Genomic DNA, 25531 nt, shown 5'->3' on the forward strand with positions numbered 1-25531 from the left:
TTTGTCGTTTTTATAAGAAAAACACATAATAAACACGTGAAAACGTACGATTTTAAAAAAACAAGTTAATTTCGAACTTTCTAATTGATTTTTGATGTATTTACGAAGTAAAACACAAAATAAAAGCGTGAAAACGAACGATTTAAGAAAAAACGTTAATTTCGTACTTAATATTGGATTTTTGATGTATTTACGAAAAAACACAAAATAAAAGCGGGAAAACGGAAAGATTTGAAACCGTGGTCGTAAACGGCCTTCGGTTGTTTAAAACTCTTCCGTTTCGAATTACGTGAAAAAATTATTTTTTTAAATGAAATTATGAAGTATCAAATGAATAAATTGTTCATCATATGACGTGTGCGATCATACCAGCACTAATGCACCGGATCACATCAGAACTCCGCAGTTAAGCGTGTTTGGACGAAAGTTGTACTAGGATGGGCGACCCCCTAGGAAGTCCTCGTGTCGCACTCCTTTTTATATTTTTTTAAAAAACAACCCAATTAACGATTAAATTAAGGAAATTGAATAAATGTTAATGTCACACTCAATTTTAATGTTTCTACGAAAAAAACACAAAATAAAAGCGTGAAAACGAATGATTTAAGAAAAAACGTTAATTTCGTACTTTTTATTGGATCTTGTATTTTTATATAAGACAAAATACAAAATATCCTGAAAACGGATCGATTTGAAGAGTTTTTGTCATTTTGTACGAGTAAAACACAAAATAAACGCGTGAAAATGTATGATTTAAAAAAAACGAATTTGATAGGATCGGCTTTATCAATAGAGACGGGGGTCTGGCTAATGAAAAGGCTTATGAAAAACGGTTTGATAGAAATCCTATTAGGGATTAATATCTCTTTCTATTCTACGCAAACTTGTGTAAACACTTGAAACAGATTCAAGGCGGAATTGTTTACTTGGGTTTGAAGCACAAGATGAAATATGAAAAGATGATAGAAAAGTAGAACACAGCAGTTTGTTTATGGATGTTCGGAGAAACTCTCCTATGTCACCCCTTCTTCCAACCACCGGAAGGATTCACTATATGATGAGAATCAAATACAGTTTACACACACACTTAGCTCACTATTGAACAGAACACTTTCTGTTCAATTACAAGAAGATGAAGAATATCACTCAGCTAATGTTGTTTTAATTCTAGCTCTCTCTCTCGATTCACACATAGTACAATCAGAAAGAAGTTTCATAAAATAAATTCAGTAAGCAAGATGATTGAGTAGTCTCTCTCTACAAAATCAGAATGCTTGTTCGTAAGATTGGTTTGAAAGATGATAAAGTCGCTACTTCGTCCGTTACTCTTAGGATTGATTAAATACTGAGCAAGAGCCAACGATCGAATCTTCAAGAATGATACGTGGCGCTCTTCCATTGGAAAGCCTTCATTGTACACAGCAAGATCTGAGCACAAGGATCGTGGCCGTACCTATCTGGTAGTGCGCCAAATATTCCATCAGAAATTTACCTGCAAAACGGGTAATGTGAGGAAAATTCTCTTACGTGGCATTCCTTGATTGGATGCATATAGTTGTTGTACTAATCTTCACAAGAACGTGGAGCAGGAGTAGGGTACAGCTATAGCACGTGGGTAGGAGAAATGCTAGATTCAAGCGTACTGCTTAAACAGAGCATCAGACGTATTTCAGTTAGACGGATTTGGGAAAATCAGTCAAATGAAATAAGTCAACTCCTTCTAATGAAAAACGTCTATTAGACCGCCTGGTCTAATATAATTAGACTCACGTCTAATTTACATAACCATTAGACGGGCACGTCTAACTCCACTGAGTTAGACTACACGTCTAATTCCGGTTCTACCTCAGACTAATCTGAAAGAGTTAGACTCATGTCTAACTTTCACTAATTAGACAACCCGTCTAATTATTACATAACCATTAGACCGCACGTCTAACTCCACTGAGTTAGACTGCCACGTCTAATTCCGGTTCTACCTCAGACTTGTCTGAAGGAGTTAGACTCACGTCTAACTTTCACTAATTAGACAACCTGTCTAATTATAATAACCATTAGACCGGCACGTCTAAATCCACTGAGTTAGACCGCCACGTCTGATTTCGGTTCTACCTCAGACTTGTCTGAAGGAGTTAGACTGACGTCTAACTTTCACTAATTAGACAACCCGTCTAATTATAATAACCCTTAGACCGGCACGTCTAACTCTACTGAGTTAGACTGCAACGTCTAATTCCGGTTCTACCTCAGACTTGTCTGAAGGAGTTAGACTCACGTCTAACTTTCACTAATTAGACAACCCATCTAATTATAATAACCATTAGACTGGCACGTCTAACTCCACTGAGTTAGACTGCCACGTCTAATTCCGTGCATTCATTAGACCAACCGTCTAATTCTTTACACATCTATTAGACTTACACGTCTAACTCCGATGAGTTAGACTACACGTCTAATTCTATTAGACTCACGTCTAATTCCGTGTATTCATTAGACCATCCGTATAATTCTTTACACATCTATTACACTTACACGTCTAACTCCGATGAGTTAGAATGTACGTCTAATTCTATTAGACTCACGTCTAATTCTATTAGACTCACGTCTAATTCCGTGTATTCATTAGACCATCCGTCTAATTCTTTACACATCTATTAGACTTACACGTCTAACTCCGATGAGTTAGACTGTACGTCTAATTTTATTAGACTCACATCTAATTCCGTGTATTCATTAGACCATCCGTCTAATTCTTTATACATCTATTAGACTTACACGTCTAACTCCGATGAGTTAAACTGTACGTCTAATTCCATTAGACTCTCGTCTAATTCATACGTCTATTAGACTGCCCATCTAACTCCGTTGAGTTAGGCTGTGCGTCTAATACCATTAGACCTGCGTCTAATTTTATGCGAAAGGAGATCAAAATCGGTCAAAATATCAGTGGGTAAATTATTTCAACACTTAGTCAAAATAATTTGACCCAACAATTTCCCCCTTTTTAATGAAGAAATTGCAAACCTGCATACACATAACACGACATGCATTCATCCAATAAATAAACAAACACCTTGTTCACTTACATCATTCATCCAAAAAGAACCAGTATTCGAAAAGCTTATCAAGAAACCATGTTCAATAAAATTAAACAGAGTAAAAGAAGAGAGATCATTATTCTTCCCTTTTTACTCGAGGATCGGTTAGACTCATCTCTTGCCCGGGAAGCATGTTCATAAAATGAGGATAGCCACGACCACCATGACCTCCTGCATTCGATCTTCCTCCACGCTCAGAACTACTTCGACCACCACCTCTCTTGGTTGGCCTAGGATTGTCATCAGAACTTAGGGCCCGCCTGGATCTGGTACCGGTTTCTACACCATCGTTCCTCCTGCTTGACTCACCTTGATTTGGTCGAGATTGGGCACCTTCATCATTGCATAAAGCATCTTCCTTAGCTTGAAACTTCATGGCAAGGTTCTCAGCAAAAGCTTGTCGTTCATTGTCATTTCTGTTCATGCACCCTTGCATTTCTACCAGCTGATTCTTCACCAGACTGAGTTCATCCAAGGTTTCCTTGTGGCGTTCGTCATTGATGTGCCTCTCAATGTCAAAAAGTTCACTTTGGTGGTTGAAGCTTTCCTGTTGAAATTTTGAAAACATTACATTCGAGACATGGGTCTCATATGTAATCATCTTCAGGGTCTTATCCAGCTCAGTTAGGATCTTAAAAATGTTGCTGAAATTCGCTATTTCCTCTTCCCTGGAGATCATTGATTGACACATAGTCTTCTGCATTGAGGAAAGCATAGACCAAATAGATCTTAACAATTTATTTCCTCCAGCGGATGGACCTTCGTGAGAAGATACTTCTTCAGATTCTGCAGCCATACTTTGAATAGGCTCAAAGTTTATATGAACCTGCAAGGATTGCTCAGGCTGATTTACTTCAGCATCTTTAGCCGCTTTCTCTTGTGCCTCTTCTTCGTCAATTTCTCTTTGTGCCCTTTCAAATCTTTCGAGCAAACTTCCAGAATAGTGACGGGGAGTGGTTATGTTTTCGTGAACACTTCCCACAACACCATCAGGAAATAAGTAGGTCTTAACAAACTTAGGTTGCTCATCCTGTTCCTCCTCAGACGAGTAACTTTCTTCTTCATCACCTTTTTCTTTAGAGGGTTCCCCCTCAGTTCTTGCAGTCTCTGGCTGAGTGACCTCGACCAGTTTCTTTTGGACACCCTCTGTTCTCGCAATAGGGGTTACAATGGCATCTTCCTCAATAGGAGCTTTCAAAGCCTCCTCTACTACATTTTCTAAGGTTACTTCTTCAACATTTGTCTCAAGAGCTTGTTCAGGCTCTTGAACATTCACCATTTCTTCTTTTTCATTAGGAAGCTCTTGGACGTGATGATCTAGAATACGTCTCTCTTCGGCAGACAGGGTTCCGAATTCCATCAGGAGAGCAGCATCTGATTCATCGGTGTTTGGAATATCCATGGCCTCTTCTTCGTTAAGCGGTTCTGCGCCAGAGCAATCGGCGCCATGAAAGTATCTGGATGCAACAGAAACATAGCCTTCCATGATATCATTCAACTTCTTCAACACTTTGACTTCAACATCAGCTCCTTTTGCGTCAGGGTTGAAGTTTGCTTTCCTGGCTTCATAAATTGGAAACAGGGCTTTTCCAAGAATGCAAGCTTCCACCAGTTCTCTTTTGTTCAACGCTTCACCCACATCTGAAGTTCTTGCCCACTTCAGAACTTTCTTCTCATTTGCTACTCTCTTCTTCCATTCTTTTGATATGGCGGCATTGGACAGAGAGTCGTTGTACTTAGATGACAGCCTCTCAGTACGCCAGGAATCAACACAAAATATTAGATTTTGTGTTTTTTTATAAGGCAAAATACAAAATATCATGAAAAAAGATCGATTTGAAGATTTTTTTGTCGTTTTGTACGAGAAAAACACAAAATAAACGCATTAAAACGTATGATTTAAAAAAACACACGTTAATTTCGAACATTTTAATTGTTTTTATGTTTTTATGAAAAAAACACAAAATAAACGCGTGAAAACGTTAGATTTTGAAAAAACAAGTTAATTTCAAACATACTAATTGATTTAATGTATTTATGAAAAAACACAAAATAAAAGCGTGAAAATTGAACGATTGGAAGAAACCGTGGTCGTAAACGCCCTTCGGCCGTTTAAAACTCGTCTGTTTCAAATTTCGTGAAAAAATCATTATTGTAAATTAAATTATGATGTATCAAATGAATAAATTGTTCATCTTATAACGGGTGTGATAATACCAGCACTAAAGCACCAGATCTCATCAGAACTCCGCAGTTAAGCATGCTTGGGCGAGAGTAGTACTAGGATGGGTGACCCCCTGTGAAGTCCTCGTGTCGCACTCCTTTTTATATATTTTTTAAAAAACAACCCAATTAACGATTAAAATGGACGAAATTGAATAAACGTTAATGTCACACTCACTTTAAATGTTTCTACGAAAAAAACATAAAATAAAAGCTTAAAAACGAACGATTTAAGAAAAAACGTTAATTTTGTATTTTTTATTGGATTTTGTGTTTTTATATAAGACAAAATACAAAATATCATGAAAACTGATCGATTTGAAGACTTTTTGTCGTTTTGTATGAAAAAAACATAAAATAAATGCGTGAAAACGTATGATTTAAAAAAAATGGATTTTATATTTTAATATAAGACAAAATACAAAATATCATGAAAACAAAATTTATATAAGATAGAATATTGGATTTTGTGTTTTTATATAAGGCAAAATACAAAATATCATGAAAACGGATCGATTTGTAGATTTTTTGTCGTTTTGTACGAGAAAAACACAAAATAAACGCGTTAAAACGTATGATTTAAAAAAACACACGTTAATTTCGAACATTTTAATTGTTTCTATGTTTTTATGAAAAAAACACAAAATAAACGCGTGAAAACGTTAGATTTTGAAAAAACAAGTTAATTTCAAACATACTAATTGATTTAATGTATTTATGAAAAAACACAAAATAAAAGCGTGAAAATTGAACGATTGGAAGAAACCGTGGTCGTAAACGCCCTTCGGCCGTTTAAAACTCGTCTGTTTCAAATTTCGTGAAAAAATCATTATTGTAAATTAAATTATGATGTATCAAATGAATAAATTGTTCATCTTATAACGGGTGTGATAATACCAACACTAATACACAAAATCCCATCAGAACTCCGCAGTTAAGCGTGCTTGGGCGAGAGTAGTACTAGGATGGGTTACCCCTGTGAAGTTCTCGTGTCGCACTCCTATTTATATATTTTTTTAAAAACAATCTAATTAACGATTAAAATGGACGAAATTGAATAAACGTTAATGTCACATTCACTTTAAATGTTTCTACGAAAAAAACACAAAATAAAAACGTGAAAACGAACGATTTAAGAAAAAATGTTAATTTCGTACTTTTTATTGGATTTTGTGTTTTTATATAAGACAAAATACAAAATATCATGAAAACTGATCGATTTGAAGACTTTATGTCGTTTTGTATGAAAAAAAACACAAAATAAATGCGTGAAAACGTATGATTTAAAAAAAAAAACGGATTTTATATTTTTATATAAGACAAAATAAAAAATATCATGAAAACAGAATTTATATAAGATAGAATATTGGATTTTGTGTTTTTATATAAGACAAAATACAAAATATCATGAAAACAGATCGATTTGAAGATTTTTTGTCATTTTGTACGAGAAAAACACAAAATAAACGCGTGAAAATATATGATTTAAAAAAATGAATTTTGTGTTTTTATATAAGACAAAATATCATGAAAACGAAATTTATATAAGAAAAAATACAAAATATAATGAAAACTGATCGATTTCAAGACTTTTTGTCGTTTTGTATGAGAAAAACACAAAATAAATGCGTGAAAACGTATGTTTTAAAAAAACGTATTTATGTTTTTATATAAGACAAAATACAAAATATCATGAAAACAGAATTTATATAAGACAAAATATTGGATTTTGTGTTTTTATATAAGACAAAATACAAAATATCATGAAAACGGATCGATTTGAAGATTTTTTGTCGTTTTGTACGAGAAAAACACAAAATAAACGTGTTAAAACGTATGATTTAAAAAAACACACGTTAATTTCGAACATTTTAATTATTTTTATGTTTTTATGAAAAAAATACAAAATAAACGCGTGAAAACGTTAGATTTTGAAAAAACAAGTTAATTTCAAATATACTAATTGATTTAATGTATTTATGAAAAAACACAAAATAAAAGCGTGAAAATTGAACGATTGGAAGAAACCGTGGTCGTAAACGCCCTTCGGACGTTTAAAACTCGTCTGTTTCAAATTTCATGAAAAAATCATTATTGTAAATTAAATTATGATGTATCAAATGAATAAATTGTTCATCTTATAACGGGTGTGATAATACCAGTACTAATGCACCAAATCCCATCAGAACTCCGCAGTTAAGCGTGCTTGGGCGAGAGTAGTCCTAGGATGGGTGACCCCCTGTGAAGTCCTCGTGTCGCTTTCCTTTTTATATATTTTTTAAAAAACATCCCAATTAACGATTAAAATAGACAAAATTGAATAAACGTTAATGTCACACTCACTTTAAATGTTTCTACAAAAAAACACAAAATAAAAGCGTGAAAACGAACGATTTAAGAAAAAACGTTAATTTCATACTTTTTATTGGATTTTATGTTTTTATATAAGACAAAATAAAAAATATCATGAAAACTGATCGATTTAAAGACTTTTTGTCGTTTTTTATGAAAAAAACACAAAATAAATGCGTGAAAACGTATAATTTAAAAAAAAATGGATTTTATGTTTTTATATAAGACAAAATACAAAATATCATGAAAACAGAATTTATATAAGATAGAATATTGGATTTTGTGTTTTTATATAAGACAAAATACAAAATATCATGAAAACAGATCGATTTGAAGATTTTTTGTCACTTTGTACGAGAAAAACACAAAATAAACGCGTGAAAATATATGATTTAAAAAAATGAATTTTGTATTTTTATATAAGACAAAATATCATGAAAACGAAATTTATATAAGAAAAAATACAAAATATAATGAAAACTAATCGATTTCAAGACTTTTTGTCGTTTTGTATGAGAAAAACACAAAATAAATGCGTGAAAACGTATGTTTTAAAAAAACGTATTTATGTTTTTATATAAGACAAAATACAAAATATCATGAAAACAGAATTTATATAAGATAGAATATTGGATTTTGTGTTTTTATATAAGACAAAATACAAAATATCATGAAAACGGATTGATTTGAAGATTTTTTGTCGTTTTGTACGAGAAAAACACAAAATAAACGTGTTAAAACTTGTGATTTAAAAAAACACACGTTAATTTCGAACATTTTAATTGTTTTTTATGTTTTTATGAAAAAAAAAAACACAAAATAAACGCGTGAAAATATAAGATCTTGAAAAAACAAGTTAATTTCAAATATACTAATTGATTTAATGTATTTATGAAAAAACACAAAATAAAAGCGTGAAAATTGAACGATTGGAAGAAACCGTGGTCGTAAACGCCCTTCGGCCGTTTAAAACTCGTCTGTTTCAAATTTCGTGAAAAAATCATTATTGTAAATTAAATTATGATGTATAAAATGAATAAATTGTTCATCTTATAACGGGTGTGGTAATACCAGCACTAATGCACCAGATCTCATCAGAACTCCGCATTTAAGCGTGCTTGGGCGAGAGTAGTACTAGGATGGGTGACCCCCTGTGAAGTCCTCGTGTCGCACTCCTTTTTATATATTTTTTAAAAAACAACACAATTAACGATTAAAATGGACGAAATTGAATAAACGTTAATGTCACACTCACTTTAAATGTTTCTACGAAAAAAACACAAAATAAAAACGTGAAAATGAACGATTTAAGTAAAAACGTTAATTTCGTATTTTTTATTGGATTTTGTGTTTTTATATAAGACAAAATACAAAATATCATGAAAACTGATCGATTTGAAGACTTTTTGTCGTTTTGTATGAAAAAAACATAAAACAAATGCGTGAAAACGTATGATTTAAAAAAAATGGATTTTATATTTTAATATAAGACAAAATACAAAATATCATGAAAACAATAATTATATAAGATAGAATATTGGATTTTGTGTTTTTATATAAGGCAAAATACAAAATATCATGAAAACGGATCGATTTGAAGATTTTTTGTCGTTTTGTACGAGAAAAACACAAAATAAACGCGTTAAAACGTATGATTTAAAAAAACACACGTTAATTTCGAACATTTTAATTATTTTTATGTTTTTATGAAAAAAACACAAAATAAACGCGTGAAAACGTTAGATTTTGAAAAAACAAGTTAATTTCAAATATACTAATTGATTTAATGTATTTATGAAAAAACACAAAATAAAAGCGTGAAAATTGAACGATTGGAAGAAACCGTGGTCGTAAACGCCCTTCGGACGTTTAAAACTCGTCTGTTTCAAATTTCGTGAAAAAATCATTATTGTAAATTAAATTATGATGTATCAAATGAATAAATTGTTCATCTTATAACGGGTGTGATAATACCAACACTAATGCACCAAATCCCATCAGAACTCCGCAGTTAAGCGTGCTTGGGCGAGAGTAGTACTAGGATGGGTGACCCCCTGTGAAGTCCTCGTGTCGCACTCCTTTTTATATATTTTTTAAAAAACATCCCAATTAACGATTAAAATGGACAAAATTGAATAAACGTTAATGTCACACTCACTTTAAATGTTTCTACAAAAAAAACACAAAATAAAAGCGTGAAAACGAACGATTTAAGAAAAAACTTTAATTTCATACTTTTTATTGGATTTTGTGTTTTTATATAAGACAAAATAAAAAATATCATGAAAACTGATCGATTTAAAGACTTTTTGTCGTTTTTTATGAAAAAAACACAAAATAAATGCGTGAAAACGTATAATTTAAAAAAAATGGATTCTATGTTTTTATATAAGACAAAATACAAAATATCATGAAAACAGAATTTATATAAGATAGAATATTGGATTTTGTGTTTTTATATAAGACAAAATACAAAATATCATGAAAACAGATCGATTTGAAGATTTTTTGTCATTTTGTACGAGAAAAACACAAAATAAACTCGTTAAAACGTTTGATTTAAAAAAACACACGTTAATTTCGAACATTTTAATTATTTTTATGTTTTTATGAAAAAAACACAAAATAAACGCGTGAAAACGTTAGATTTTGAAAAAACAAGTTAATTTCAAGTATACTAATTGATTTAATGTATTTATGAAAAAACACAAAATAAAAGCGTGAAAATTGAACGATTGGAAGAAACCGTGGTCGTAAACGCCCTTCGGACGTTTAAAACTCGTCTGTTTCAAATTTCGTGAAAAAATCATTATTGTAAATTAAATTATGACGTATCAAATGAATAAATTGTTCATCTTATAACGGGTGTGATAATACCAGCACTAATGCACCAAATCCCATCAGAACTCCGCAGTTAAGCGTGCTTGGGCGAGAGTAGTACTAGGATGGGTGACCCCCTGTGAAGTCCTCGTGTCGCACTCCTTTTTATATATTTTTTAAAAAACATCCCAATTAACGATTAAAATGGACAAAATTGAATAAACGTTAATGTCACACTCACTTTAAATGTTTCTACAAAAAAACACAAAATAAAAGCGTGAAAACGAACGATTTAAGAAAAAACGTTAATTTCATACTTTTTATTGGATTTTGTGTTTTTATATAAGACAAAATAAAAAATATCATGAAAACTGATCGATTTAAAGACTTTTTGTCGTTTTGTATGAAAAAAACACAAAATAAATGCGTGAAAACGTATAATTTTAAAAAAAAAATGGATTTTATGTTTTTATATAAGATAAAATACAAAATATCATGAAAACAGAATTTATATAAGATAGAATATTGGATTTTGTGTTTTTATATAAGACAAAATACAAAATATTATGAAAACAGATCGATTTGAAGATTTTTTGTCATTTTGTACGAGAAAAACACAAAATAAACGCGTGAAAATATATGATTTAAAAAAATGAATTTTGTGTTTTTATATAAGACAAAATATCATGAAAACGAAATTTATATAAGAAAAAATAAAAAATATAATGAAAACTGATCGATTTCAAGACTTTTTGTCGTTTTGTATGAGAAAAACACAAAATAAATGCGTGAAAACGTATGATTTAAAAAAACGTATTTATGTTTTTATATAAGACAAAATAACAATATCATGAAAACAAAATTTATATAAGATAGAATATTGGATTTTGTGTTTTTATATAAGACAAAATACAAAATATCATGAAAACGGATCGATTTGAAGATTTTTTGTCATTTTGTATGAGAAAAACACAAAATAAACGTGTTAAAACGTATGATTTAAAAATACACACGTTAATTTCGAACATTTTAATTGTTTTTTATGTTTTTATGAAAAAAAACACAAAATAAACGCGTGAAAATATAAGATCTTGAAAAAACAAGTTAATTTCAAACATACTAATTGATTTTTGATGTGTTTATGAAAAAACACAAAATAAAATCGTGAAAATTGAATGATTGGAAGAAACCGTGGTCGTAAACGCCCTTCGGCCGTTTAAAACTTGTCTGTTTCAAATTTCGTGAAAAAATCATTATTGTAAATTAAATTATGATGTATCAATTGAATAAATTGTTCATCTTATAATGGGTGTGATAATACCAGCACTAATGCATCAGATCCCATCAGAACTCCGTAGTTAAGCGTGCTTAGGCGAGAGTAGTACTAGGATGGGTGACCCCTGTGAAGTTCTCGTGTCGCACTCCTATTTATATATTTTTTTAAAAATAACCCAATTAACGATTAAAATGGACGAAATTGAATAAACATTAATGTCACACTCACTTTAAATGTTTCTACGAAAAAACACAAAATAAAAGTGTGAAAACGAACGATTTAAGAAAAAACGTTAATTTCGTACTTTTTATTGGATTTTGTGTTTTTATATAAGACAAAATACAAAATATCATGAAAACTGATCGATTTGAATACTTTTTGTCGTTTTGTATGAAAAAAACACAAAATAAATGCGTGAAAACGTATGATTTAAAAAAAACAGATTTCATGTTTTTATATAAGACAAAATACAAAATATCATGAAAACATAATTTATATAAGATAGAATATTGGATTTTGTGTTTTTATATAAGACAAAATACAAAATATCATGAAAACGGATCGATTTGAAGATTTTTTGTCGTTTTGTACGAGAAAAACACAAAATAAACGCGTTAAAACGTATGATTTAAAAAAACACACGTTAATTTCGAACATTTTAATTGTTTTTTATGTTTTTATGAAAAAAAAAACACAAAATAAACGCGTGAAAACGTAAGATCTTGAAAAAAACAAGTTAATTTCAAAGATACTAATTGATTTTTGATGTGTTTATGAAAACACAAGATAAAAGCGTGAAAATTTAATGATTTGAAGAAACCGTGGTCGTAAACGCCCTTTGGCCGTTTAAAACTTGTCCGTTTCAAATTTCATGAAAAAATCATTATTGTAAATTAAATTATGATGTATCAAATGAATAAATTGTTCATCTTATAACGGGTGTGATAATACCAGCACTAATGCATCAGATCCCATCAGAACTCCGCAATTAAGCGTGCTTGGGCGAGAGTAGTACTAGGATGGGTGACCCCCTGTGAAGTCCTCGTGTCGCACTCCTATTTATATATTTTTTTTAAAAACAACCCAATTAACGATTAAAATGGACGAAATTGAATAAACGTTAATATCACACTCACTTTAAATGTTTCTACGAAAAAAACAAAAAATAAAAACGTGAAATCGAACGATTTAAGAAAAAACTTTAATTTTGTACTTTTTATTGGATTTTGTGTTTTTATATAAGACAAAATACAAAATATCATGAAAACATATCGATTTGAATACTTTTTGTCGTTTTGTATGAAAAAACACAAAATAAATGCGTGAAAACATATGATTTAAAAAAAGGATTTTATATTTTTATATAAGACAAAATACAAAATATCATGAAAACAGAATTTATTTAAGATAGAATATTGGAGTTTGTGTTTTTATATAAGACAAAATACAAAATATCATGAAAACGGATCGATTTGAAGATTTTTTGTCGTTTTGTACGAGAAAAACACAAAATAAACGTGTTAAAACGTATGATTTAAAAAAACACACGTTAATTTCGAATATTTTAATTGTTTTTTATGTTTTTATGAAAAAAAACACAAAATAAACGCGTGAAAACGTAAGATCTTGAAAAAACAAATTAATTTCAAACATACTAATTGATTTTTGATGTGTTTATGAAAAAACACAAAATAAAAGCGTGAAAATTGAATGATTTGAAGAAACCGTGGTCGTAAACGCCCTTCGGCCGTTTAAAACTTGTCCGTTCAAATTTGGTGAAAAAATCATTATTGTAAATTAAATTATGATGTATCAAATGAATAAATTGTTCATCTTATAACGGGTGTGATAATACCAGCACTAATGCATCAGATCCCATCAGAACTCCGCAGTTAAGCGTGCTTGGGCGAGAGTAGTACTAGGATGGGTGACCCCCCTATGAAGTCCTCGTGTCGCACTCCTATTTATATATTTTTTTAAAAACAACCCAATTAACGATTAAAATGGACGAAATTGAATAAGCGTTAATGTCACACTCACTTTAAATGTTTCTACGAAAAAAACACAAAATAAAAGCGTGAAAACGAACGATTTAAGAAAAAACGTTAATTTCGTACTTTTTATTGGATTTTGTGTTTTTATATAAGACAAAATACATAATATCATGAAAACTCATCGATTTGAAGACTTTTTGTCGTTTTGTATGAAAAAAACACAAAATAAATGCGTGAAAACGTATGATTTAAAAAATAACGGATTTTATGTTGTTAGATAAAATCAGACCGGTTAATAGAACTTAACACAAATAAACTTCCTATGCAGAAACAGACAAAGAACCGGACCGGTCAAATCACTGAACCGGTTAAGAAACTCAACCGGTCAAACACCTAAACTGGCCAGAAACATGACCGCACAAAGAAGGCAAGATCGGTCAAAACAAGAAGGCCGGAAACACTAGACAGTCGCCAAGGAATAACCGGAAGCCATCCGGTTAACACAAATAACCGACCAGCATAAGAAGATACTTCGGGTATCTATTGAGAATGATACCAAAGGAACAGAGTGAACATTGCCATATCCATACAAGTCTGAGGACAGTCTGCAGGCTGCAGAAGACAGTCCTACAAGATCTTTCTACTTCAGGATAAATCAGAAAGACAATCTTCCAAGTACAGACAACTGTCTAACCGATAGTTACCACATTGAGTAAAAGACAAACCTAGCTGGTTTGACCTACATACTGGAAGACTAGACCGCCAGGTCTGAAGACTAGATAGCCAGGTCTGAATCACTGAACCTCTGCTCAACCAATCAAATTCAAGGAAATGAAATGTGACTGTTGGCACATTTCACCTATAAAGGGAGGAGCTGAAGAGGAGTAAATGCGGGACACAGTGGACAATTAATTTACAAGTGATAAGATTGTGTTCTATCTCTAGAAAGCTTAAGTGCTAAGTTGAAGTGTGTATTTACAATTTCGGTTAAAATTGTACGGGTGTTATCGAGCAGGAAATAAGTCTCGATCGGATTGTGTTTGTATTCCTTGGTGAATATCCTTCTCGCGGTTTCGAGAGGAAGGGGTGACGTAGGAGTTTTATCTCCGAACATCCATAAAAACCTGTCTTGTTATTTACTTTCTGTCGGTTCTACATTCTAACCAATCTGTACTAACCCATTTACACCGCTATAACCGATTCAACACTACCTAAACCGAATCACTAAGATCCAAAACTGACCTAGCAACTTCCAAACCTGTCTTATCCAAAACCGGTTCTGCCTATCTCGTGAGTGTGTTGCTTCAACTAGAAACAAACCTCTTCCGCGCTTGAACCTGGTTCAAGGGTTTGTGACAGTTTGTGTAGTATTGAAACCCCGGTGTTAATCTTTAACTGGATTAATCACCACCCTTTGAGTGAGACGCGCTAACTGGCCCAGATCCCGGTCCCCCAGCCGCGACCTAGATCCTAACAATTGGTATCAGAGCAGTTAGTTTCAATACTCAAACAAGCATGTCTTTCGATAGGCCCCCAATTCTAGAAGGTGGTGACTTTGCCAACTGGAAGGCACACATGCACCTACACTTAATCACCATGGATGATGAGATGCAGTTCATAATAGCCGAAGGACCGATAATCATTGACAAGGGCAGGAAGGATTGGACAGTTAAAGACAGGAGAAGAAATAATCTGGATAACCATGCCAGAAACCGGATCTCCAACGGTGTGGACATAAACACGTACTGCAAGATCAGAGACTGCAAAACCGCAAAGGAAACATGGGAAACGGTTATACAGATTCATGAGGGAAATGAAAGAACCAAGGAAAACAAGGTAATGGTAGCTACTCATAAGTTTGAAAGCATCAAGATGAAACCGGGAGAAACAATGAGAGAATTCAGTGACCGGTTCACAGGTGTGTTAGACGAGCTAGCAACTCTTGGCAAGAGGTATGATAATAAGGAGGTCATCATGAAAGCGTTAAGATCTCTTCCAAGTGCATGGGACATAAAAACAATGGTAATGAGGGAATCAAACTGCCTAAGTAATATGAAACTACACGATGTATTCGAAGACCTTAAGACATATGAGTTCGAAATGAGATCTAGGACTAAAGAAGAAGTTTCAGACTCAACCCCAACCAGAGCATTGATCACATCCACAGAACTGGTTGCACCTGCACCGATCAGAACCGCCGAACAGTTCACCGAGGATGCCATGGCAATGCTTGTACAGAAATTTGGGAGGTTCATGAAAAGGAGCCAACCGACAAACAACTACAACTATGGTGATAAATCTAATGTAAGATGCTATAACTGTAACTGTTTGGGACATTTCAAGTGGGAATGCAGAAAACCTAGGAGGGATGACCGGAAACCGGACAATCAAAATAACCCAAATAACTATCAACAAACCGGTGAAGAAAGTGAGGTTCATAAAGAACTGATAGCCGATGATGGAGGAAGCCTATGGCTCACAGTGACAGTGATGATGAACTTACATGTCTTATGGCAAATGAGGAACATGTATTTGACTCTCCTTGTGAAGAATTTACTAAAGATGAGTTATATAATGCATTGAATGATATGGTAGCAGAGTATAAGAACCTACTAACTCTATTACCTAAGCAACCCAATTTTAGAGTCGACCTCATAGTACCCATTCTGACCGAACCAAAGATCATACAACCTGATGAAACCCCTACCTTAGAAACCGAATTAGCACCTGAACTATCCTCTAAAACCGAACGGCTCAATGAGCCAGTTCAAGAATTGACCGAGAAAGAAAATGCCCGACTCCAGTATAGAATGGCCGCATTGAAGAGATTTAGTGAAATGGTAAGAAAAATGTGTAGTTATAAAAGACACCCTACTTGCATGTTTGGTCTAGGTTACAAAAACAATAGATCCCAAAGCCAAAAACACTTAGACAAAGTAAGGCTCACAAAGGATGATCTTCCCTTTGTAAGTTTTATAAGAAGCTCCTTAACCGCTGAAGAGGAATTAACTGCCTATTATACGGAAGACAAATTAACCTATGTAGGTCCGACTGATTCTGAGAAATGGCTTCACCCTGAGAAAAGGAAAGCCAACCTATTCAATAAAAGAAAAGCCAACCCACAACCGCATAGGACAAACCAAAGATTATCCCCACACAGGGCCTTCTTAGGAAAACAGAAAGACTCAAAACTGAGTGCAAGAAAAGTAGTTAAGACATTGACCAGGAAAGCTGTCCGGTTTGTCAAGGTCTGGATACCCAAGGGACTAATCGCATGTGGACCCAAGTAAATGTGGGTACCAAGTAGTTGTAAATATGTACATTTTGCAGGATTTAAAGAAACGGCTAGGTAACTCTGAATGGTACTTGGATAGTGGTTGCTCCAGGCATATGACCGGGAACAACAATCTTCTAACCGACATCAGAATAGAAACCGGTGCACTAATCACCTTCGGTGACAACTCAAAAGGTAGAACTGTGGGCAAGGGTAATATTGTCCATGGTAACCTTACAATTGATAATGTACTCTTAGTTGAAAACCTACGTTTTAACCTACTAAGCATTAGTCAAATGTGTGATGCTGGATACACTATAGAATTTCTTAAACATGCATGCCTAGTTAAGAATTCTCAATGTACCATACTACTAACCGAAAATAGGCTAGGAAATATCTACAAGGTAGACTGGAAAACTAAAGTAGAATATCCTGTTTGCATGATAGCCAAGACTGATAAAACTTGGCTGTGGCATAAGAGACTAAACCATCTGAACATGAAAACCTTAAATTATATTCGCGGTAAAAAGTTAGTCGACGGAATTCCTGACATAGTATTTAATAAGGATAAGGTTTGTTCAGCATGTCAAATGGGTAAACAAACTAGGTCAACCTTTAAGAGTAAAGGACACATTCAATCTAACTGATGCTTAGATCTTCTTCACATGGATTTATTTGGACCGATTCAGGTCATCAGTCTAGGAGGTCTGTTTTACACTATGGTAGTTGTTGATGATTACTCTAGATATACATGGGTAATATTTCTACCATCCAAACGTGAAACCGCATCAAATTTGATCACACTGCTTAAACGTTTGCAAAATGAAAAATCAACACGCATTAATAGCATTAGAAGTGATGGAGGTACCGAATTTACAAATAGTACTTTAAAGGCATTTCTTGAAGAATCCGGTATTAGACACGAGTTGTCTAGTACTAGCACTCCTCAACAGCACGGCCTGGCCGAGAGAAGAAACCGAACTCTCAAGGAAGCCGCACGGTCCATGATAGCCGATTCGGGTATTGCTCAAAAATTCTGGGCTGAGGCAATCAATACTGCATGTTACACACAAAACCGGTCTTTGATTAACAAGTTTCACAACAAAACACCTTATGAGGTATATTTTGATAGAATTCCCAACCTCAAGTATCTTAAGATTTTCGGTTGTAAATGCTATATTCACATAAATGGTAAAACCTATCTATCTGCTTTTGATGCAAAAACTGATACTGGGATCATGTTAGGTTACTCAGCAGTGAGTAAAGCATATAGAGTGTATAACAATAGAACCTTAACCGTGGAAGAGTCACTTCATGTTGTTTTCGATGAATCGGTTGAAAGTAATACTGCATCATGCTTTGATCTACACAACAGACTAGAAAATAACAATATCCATTCTGATAGTGAAGATGAAATTCCGGTTTTCAGGCGGTTTGTCCATGAACAATTGGGTAATGATGAAACCCAGCCGGATCAAGCTGTCCCACGACAGGAAGCTGACACTTCGGTCCAAACCGAGGAAATCGGTCGGTCTGACATCCTTGCTCAGCCTACCGATATGTCTAGCCTTGATCAAGTAAACGGTAATTCGGTAGACATCCCTGAACCGAACCTCAAAAGGAACACTAAACATCCTCCTGAGCTAATCATAGGTGACCCTTCAGAACCTGTTCGAACTAGGCGTCAAATTCTGGAGGAATACTTCAATTCCGCCTTTATATCCCAGATTGAGCCGAAAAGAGTGGATGAAGCATTGTCAGATCCGGATTGGATCTTGGGAATGCAATAAGAGTTAAACCAGTTCGAGAGTAATAAAGTTTGGTACCTAGTCCTTAGACCGAAAGATCAATCGGTCATAGAAACAAGATGGGTATTTAGAAATAAACTCAATGAAGACGGTTTGGTCACGAGGAAGAAAGCCAGATTAGTGGCACAAGGATACAAACAGGAAGAAGGCATTGATTTTGAAGAATCATTTGCCCCTGTAGCTAGGATTGAGGCTACTAGGATTTTTCTAGCTTTTGATGCCTTCAAAAATTTTAAGGTTTTCCAAATGGATGTTAAAAGTGCATTTTTGAATGGTGACCTACGTGAAGAGGTATATGTTGAACAACCACCCAATTTCAAAAATGCTGAACTACCCAACCATGTATACCGGTTAAACAAAGCTTTATACGGTCTAAAGCAAGCTCCTAGAGCCTGGTATGACACACTAACCGCATTTTTGTTAAAACATGACTTCATCATCGGTTCGGTGGATAAAACGTTATTTAAGTTTGAGAAAAAGGAACATATCCTACTTGTTCAAATCTATGTAGATGATATCATCTTCGGTTCAACCGATCCTAAGCTATGTGATAAATTCTCAACCCTGATGACTAACAAATTTGAAATGAGTATGATGGGAGAATTAAGTTTCTTCCTAGGTCTTCAGGTTAAGCAACTCGAAGAAGGAACCTTCATCAGTCAACCCAAGTACACTAAGGAACTTCTAAAGAAATTTGGGATGGATACATGCTCCTCAGTCGCTACTTCAATGAGCTCATCGGTCAAATTGGACAAAGATGATGAGGGTCAAGCAGTAGACCTGACCGCTTACCGAGGCATCATCGACTCTCTTCTATACTTGACAGCAAGTAGACCGAATATTCTATTTTCAGTCGGTGTGTGTGGAAGATTCCAGGCCAACCCAAAACAGTCTCACTACACAGCCGTAAAGCGAATTTTGAAATACCTTAAGGGGACTCCTGACGTCGGTTTGTGGTATCCAAATGATTCATCCTTTAACCTAACAAGTTATTCAGATGCAGACTATGCAGGTTGCAAGGTTGATAGAAAAAGCACCAGCGGAACATGCCAATTTCTAGGTGGTCGGCTTGTTTCATGGCATAGCAAGAAACAAACATCAGTTGTCACATCAACCGCAGAAGTTGAATACCTAGCAGCCGGAAGCTGCTGTTCACAACTTCTTTGGATCCAACAACAACTGAAGGATTTCGGTATCACAGCCGAAGAATCTCCAATCTTATGTGATAACACAAGTGCAATAGCAATCACCTACAACCCGGTTCTACACTCTAGAACCAAGCACATTGACATAAGACACCACTTCATTCAGGAACATGTCATGCTAAAGCATATCCGACTGGAATACGTACCAACAGATCAACAAGTGGCCGATATCTTCACAAAGCCTCTACAGGAAGCTAAGTTTTCTCAATTCAGACTCACACTCGGTTTAACCGACATTAGTCAGATCATCCCTAAGGATGCTTAAAAAAAAAAGGGAAATCGGTTCTGACAGACAAAACCGGTAGTTCCTCCTAAATTGTCGGATTTCAAATTTCCCAAGGTATCTAGGGAAGAACCGCCTGGTCTATCAGTCAGAGTAAACCGACCGGTTATTTAGTGCATGCACCAAATAACCGCATCGGGACGAACAGCTGATAACTGACCGGTTCAGAAATAGTTTATCTCAGATTATTTGGCCTTCGAACAAAAGTGGAATAATTACCTGCGTTTAAACTTGTCTGTCCTGAAAAATTACCTTTTCAAAGTAAAATGGTCACACCTCAAAAGACGTGAAGATTTGATATCTTTCATGGTCCAGGTCTATGACCAACATCCTAGGCTGTAGATATGCTTATTTCATTCAAAATACTTTATCCTATGGTTAATAGACATTATTACCTGTGACACATTGGATAATAAGATCCTCTCTCTACTAGTATATAAGTTAAGCAAACCTTAAACAAAACAATCACAAGATATAACTCATTCTCTCACTAAGACAAAATGTCTCAGTTTCCAAACATCCTTCAAGTGGACTTCAAATCTGCTCTAAGTACTGAACACTACGATGTCTTCAAGATGATCAAGTCACTTGAAGACACTGGTTTCCAACACTTTCTAGACGACAAACATGTCATCTATTCTGAATCGGTCCTGGAGTTCTTTTACAATGCTAGGGTTTTTTGTGGAACTCCTCACGTTGACACACATATTCAGTCAAAAGTGGGAGGGATTGTATTCGACTTTACCGAAAATGACTTTGCAAGATGCTTTGACCTACCAAAGCAAGGGCTGACCGACCTTAATGTACCGGCTGAACTAAAAGCCGAGATCTTCTTAGCCTTTGCCCGGTCAAATCAGCCAGTTGATGACCACGGTGCCAAGTCACTATTGAAAGCTGAATACCAGATTCTCAACGATGTGATCGATCGAGGCATCCTGGGAAGGGATGTGACCAACACGTATTGCACCGCTGCCTTCAACATCATGGTCGCTATAACCACTGGCACACCGGTCAACTGGATGATTGGCGTTCGAATAGTCGGTCTCGTTCCTCAACTAAGTTGTCTTCTTCTGGAGCTTGGGGTTCCAACATGTCCAGGCGAAGGGTTGAACCAAGTCCAGGTACTCACCAAGGAAGTCACCGACTCATTTTATGAGCGGTTTGAAAAGGCTTGGAAGAGGAGGAACCGCCACATCAACTCCAACGGTCACGCCAACTCCAGCGGATATTAAGTCACTCCTTCTTACAACCGGTCATTTTGCTGTACGCACCGGTTGTATCTTTGTTCGACTTCCTTTATGGTCATTTCGGACCAGTTTATGTTATCTTCGGTTTCAATCGGTTACTTTTCTTATAACATCCGTCATTAATGAAAAGTAACCTTCAATTAATGAAGTAACCCCAACTACATGAATAATTACTATCCAACTAACTTGGTTACTTTTGAACTAGATTCTTATCTCGAGCTCCGCAACCGGTCAAAAGTAACCCTTTCCCAATACGTTTTGGAAACATAAATATTCTTTTCCTTAATAAGACAAAACTAATCTTCAACACTAAATGCTAATATTTTCCCTCCAAATCCGGATCTATATAAGGAGTCACCCTCTAATCAACTTAAAACATCTCAAAACAAAATTTCTTGAACTCTCTCTCTTAGCAAAGTTTGAATTATGCCGAGCCGAACTCTAGGCAACTTCCTAAGCGTCGATTTTAATTCCTGTATGGAAAATGAGGACCTGGAAACCAAAGAACTCATGTTTGAATCCCTCGTTGACACCGGTCTTCGCACCTTTCTCGAAGAATCCGGTCCCATACTCCTTGAGGATGTCAAGACCTTCTTCAGAAGTGCTTGCATAAGAGGAAACTCCTTCACATCAGTCGGCTCGGTTATGCTCCTCACATCAGTCGGCTCATTCTCAAGTACCGTCCAGAATTTGGACCGGGCACACCGGCATCTCCTTCGAACATTCTTGATATGGATGGGGTGGAAGAAAAGTTTTCTAGGGTAGTTATTACATAAGTTGTATCTTTCTATCTTATGTATGTCTATTTTTACACCGATCTACTTTTCGGTTTCTATCCTTTTCTGTTCCTTCAATAAAAATCTATTTCAGTTTAATAATCGGGTCAAAAGTTGCAAAATCTAAACATCCATCCAACTAACCGGTCAATATCAATAAATCACTTTGTCTTCATTGAAAAATCCGGTTAAAGTCATAAACCGCATCTTCGCGGTTAATAGATCACATCTCTTTATAAACGGCTTTGAAAAGGAACCGCTTCATTAAAACTGAAATCAAAAGTCCACTCGAAATTTTTGGAGGGAAATTTCACGCCCAAAAACTCCCGCTCAAATATCCCGCCTTTGGTTTCCCGCTTTGATTTGCCGCTTTTTTTGTTTGCCGCCCTTGGTTTGCCGCCCAATTCACTTGGAGGGAAAATTCCCGTCTAAAGGTGATGGGACGGTTTGCGACGGTTGGGTTTCCAAACCGCAACTATAAAAAGGGTCCTTAGCCTTATTATTTCATTGTTACGCGACTCTCTCCACACAGCTCTCTTGCTCTCTCAATTCAATCATCACCAATGGGTCGTGATTCCGCATTGTTCAAACATATCGTCCAGGTAGACTTTGAAGAAATCAGAGAAAACGGTTCGGCTCCGGCAATGCGAGTTTTATCCCGGATTTCCGAGTCCGGCCTCGAATACTTCCTAGGTGGTCCGTTTGTTCTATACAAAGAAGCGGTTGAAGAATTCTGTAAAACCGCATCTCTCTCCGGCAGAACAATAACAACAACCGTAGGCGGTCAGCAGTTCGACCTAACCGAAGAGTCGGTTGCTGAAATCCTACACCTACCAATAGATGGACGCAACATTTCGACGGATCTAGATCGAGAAACCTTCGAGGAGGCTTGCCAGGTTCTCTCGGCAACCGCAGTTCCTATAGAAGTCTCCGGAAAGAAATCATCACTACGACCGGAATACATACCGCTATGTGACATCTTCACCAAGTCGGTCCAGGCGAGAGGGGGAAATTTCGACAACCTCACCAAGGCAAAAATCGAGATGCTTGCAGGTTTACTAAACGGCATAAATATTAACTGGGCAAAGGAGATTTTCAACAACCTAAAGGAAATGGTGATACCGGATTCCACCCGATAATGGGGATACGCCATCCCACTCGGGAAGATCATGCTCCACCACAACATCAACACCGGTCATGGTGTTCTTCTTTCGTCAAGCAAAATAATAAGATCCCGCCAATTTTTGGAAAAGAAGAGGACGGCCTCCGGTTCTACAGGTGGCCGAAGGAAAAAGTCTACCGCTAAGAAACTGGCTCCGGTAAAGGGCAGATCCGGAAGCAAGAAGGACAAAAAACCGACAGAATTTGCGGATCCGCTCTTTGAAACGCAAAATGAGGACGATTCGGCCTCCAGCTCCGACCGAACTACTTCACATTATACCGAAGAAAATGAGTCCGGTAAAGAAAAAGGACCGATAAACGAGGAACAATCGGCCAATCTTGAAAATGCCGGTGCAGACGGCCCTGGGGAGGAAGACGTTCACGATAACAACCACCAGGAGGTGGCCGAGAATATAGTGCGCAGAATCATGGAGGAAATCGATCTGTAGGCTCACGAGGCATCCGAAGTATACTGTGAGTGGTTCCGGTACCGGTGTGACAAATTATACAAACAAATGCTATCGGGACTAACCGCTGGACAAAGATTCGAAAGGTTGATGGAGATAGAGGAGGACGTCATCAACCTAACAAAAGCCAAGGATCCCAACGAAGCCTTGGACCGACACGCAATAGTGGAACCGCGTGCTCGGCTACAAAAGTTAGCCGAACATATTCGAAAACTTACAGAAAGGTATATTCCAGGAACACCGAAGTCTCAACTACAACTCTTGGTGCTGGAGTTACTTTCGGTCAAGAAAGGAGAGTTCATCGACGAAGTGGCGCGGCTTGAAGCGGTGCCCGACCAGCAAGATACAATGCACTCTCCAACTCATGAGAACGTTGACGGTCAGAATCCAGACGATACGTCTCCTCCAGCGGATCAGACGATCGACATAATCGACGATAGGACAGAGCCTCCTCTCACCGACAATCTTGAATCTGATCAAGTCCGGGATTCAGAACCGGCCATTACGGAAGAAAAGATCATGACTATCATCAACGAATTTGCCAACACAGTGGTTCGACCATGGAAGACGAAAATTAAGAAAGCCGCGGTTCAAGCAATCAAGTTGGCCGAGACAACAAGGGATGATCTTGGGAAGGCAAACGAGCGGATCACGTCGGTCGAAACCAACTACGGTCAAGCCAATGTTCTGTACGGCGCTCATCTTAAGCGAACCATAGCCTTGAAAGATACGACTTCGAAGTTGGTGGATGACTTCGAGTCGGTTAAACGAGGGATCGTAGAGATGGAACAGTTTCAAGAGAAGACCGAGCAACGGCTTACAAAGGTTGATGAGGTCCTGGGGCGGTCAAGTACCCAAGCCGATTCGACACTCGACAAGGTCACAAATCTTGAAGAAAGAATGCAAGTCTTGAGGAAAGGAACACCAAGTTTGAGGCCGACCTCAAGGCGGTCACCGAACATGTGACTCAGTTAATAAAGGCCAAGCTTGCTGCGGATAAGGCAATTGAGGAGGCGAATGCCCTCACGGCCCGACAAGTTCAGGATGCGTTGGACGAGGAGACGCGGAAAAAGAAGGAGGCACCACGGTCTGATGCGAACTTCAACGAACGCTTACGAATATTAACGGCCAAAAATCCGGAACTCGCAAAATCCATAGCAGTTCAAGAAGCCAAGGAGGCAAAGCGGTTCAACGCTGAGAAACAAATGTACGACGAATATGCCAAGGCTCACAAGAAGACCCAGGCGGCTCCCTCCTCTTCGGTTCCGGCGACACGAAAAAGGAAAGCTCCTTCAAAGAAGGCTCAAGTCACCGAGATGCTGGACAGAATCACCGAGACGGTTGTTGACCCTCCACTCAACCCGGCTTTGCACACCGAGGATAACTTCGAAGAAGATCTCCAGCCGCAACTCACAAGACAGCGAGTTTTCGATGCAGTTCCAGTCAGAACGATCGGTCAACCGTTCCCTACTAACACGGACACCTCATGAGCTGGGGGTTCTTCTTCAAGACCGGCTCAACCGGCTAAGGGACAACCAACAGATGAA

At 36.2% G+C, this 25531-nt stretch overlaps 9 non-coding genes and 1 pseudogene across 9 annotated transcripts; all 10 read left to right on the forward strand.

Moving 5' to 3' along the window:
- Window positions 1-355: 355 nt before the first annotated feature.
- LOC124933111 lies at window positions 356-474 on the forward strand. The gene has a single exon (XR_007098827.1). It is a non-coding gene; the product is annotated as a 5S ribosomal RNA (ribosomal RNA).
- A 4827-nt stretch (window positions 475-5301) lies between these two features.
- LOC124933211 lies at window positions 5302-5420 on the forward strand. The gene has a single exon (XR_007098917.1). It is a non-coding gene; the product is annotated as a 5S ribosomal RNA (ribosomal RNA).
- Window positions 5421-6204: 784 nt separating this feature from the next.
- On the forward strand, window positions 6205-6322 carry LOC124933204 (annotated as a pseudogene).
- A 1144-nt stretch (window positions 6323-7466) lies between these two features.
- LOC124933193 lies at window positions 7467-7585 on the forward strand. Its single transcript, XR_007098902.1, has one exon. It is a non-coding gene; the product is annotated as a 5S ribosomal RNA (ribosomal RNA).
- A 1145-nt stretch (window positions 7586-8730) lies between these two features.
- Window positions 8731-8849, forward strand: LOC124933265. The gene has a single exon (XR_007098962.1). It is a non-coding gene; the product is annotated as a 5S ribosomal RNA (ribosomal RNA).
- A 784-nt stretch (window positions 8850-9633) lies between these two features.
- On the forward strand, window positions 9634-9752 carry LOC124933100. Its single transcript, XR_007098816.1, has one exon. It is a non-coding gene; the product is annotated as a 5S ribosomal RNA (ribosomal RNA).
- A 784-nt stretch (window positions 9753-10536) lies between these two features.
- On the forward strand, window positions 10537-10655 carry LOC124933243. The gene has a single exon (XR_007098940.1). It is a non-coding gene; the product is annotated as a 5S ribosomal RNA (ribosomal RNA).
- A 1145-nt stretch (window positions 10656-11800) lies between these two features.
- Window positions 11801-11918, forward strand: LOC124933147. Its single transcript, XR_007098858.1, has one exon. It is a non-coding gene; the product is annotated as a 5S ribosomal RNA (ribosomal RNA).
- A 788-nt stretch (window positions 11919-12706) lies between these two features.
- On the forward strand, window positions 12707-12825 carry LOC124933254. Its single transcript, XR_007098951.1, has one exon. It is a non-coding gene; the product is annotated as a 5S ribosomal RNA (ribosomal RNA).
- Window positions 12826-13610: 785 nt separating this feature from the next.
- Window positions 13611-13730, forward strand: LOC124933123. Its single transcript, XR_007098838.1, has one exon. It is a non-coding gene; the product is annotated as a 5S ribosomal RNA (ribosomal RNA).
- The last annotated feature ends 11801 nt before the right edge of the window (window positions 13731-25531 follow it).

This window comes from Impatiens glandulifera, chromosome 3 (assembly GCF_907164915.1).
Source record: "Impatiens glandulifera chromosome 3, dImpGla2.1, whole genome shotgun sequence".
NCBI lineage: Eukaryota > Viridiplantae > Streptophyta > Magnoliopsida > Ericales > Balsaminaceae > Impatiens > Impatiens glandulifera.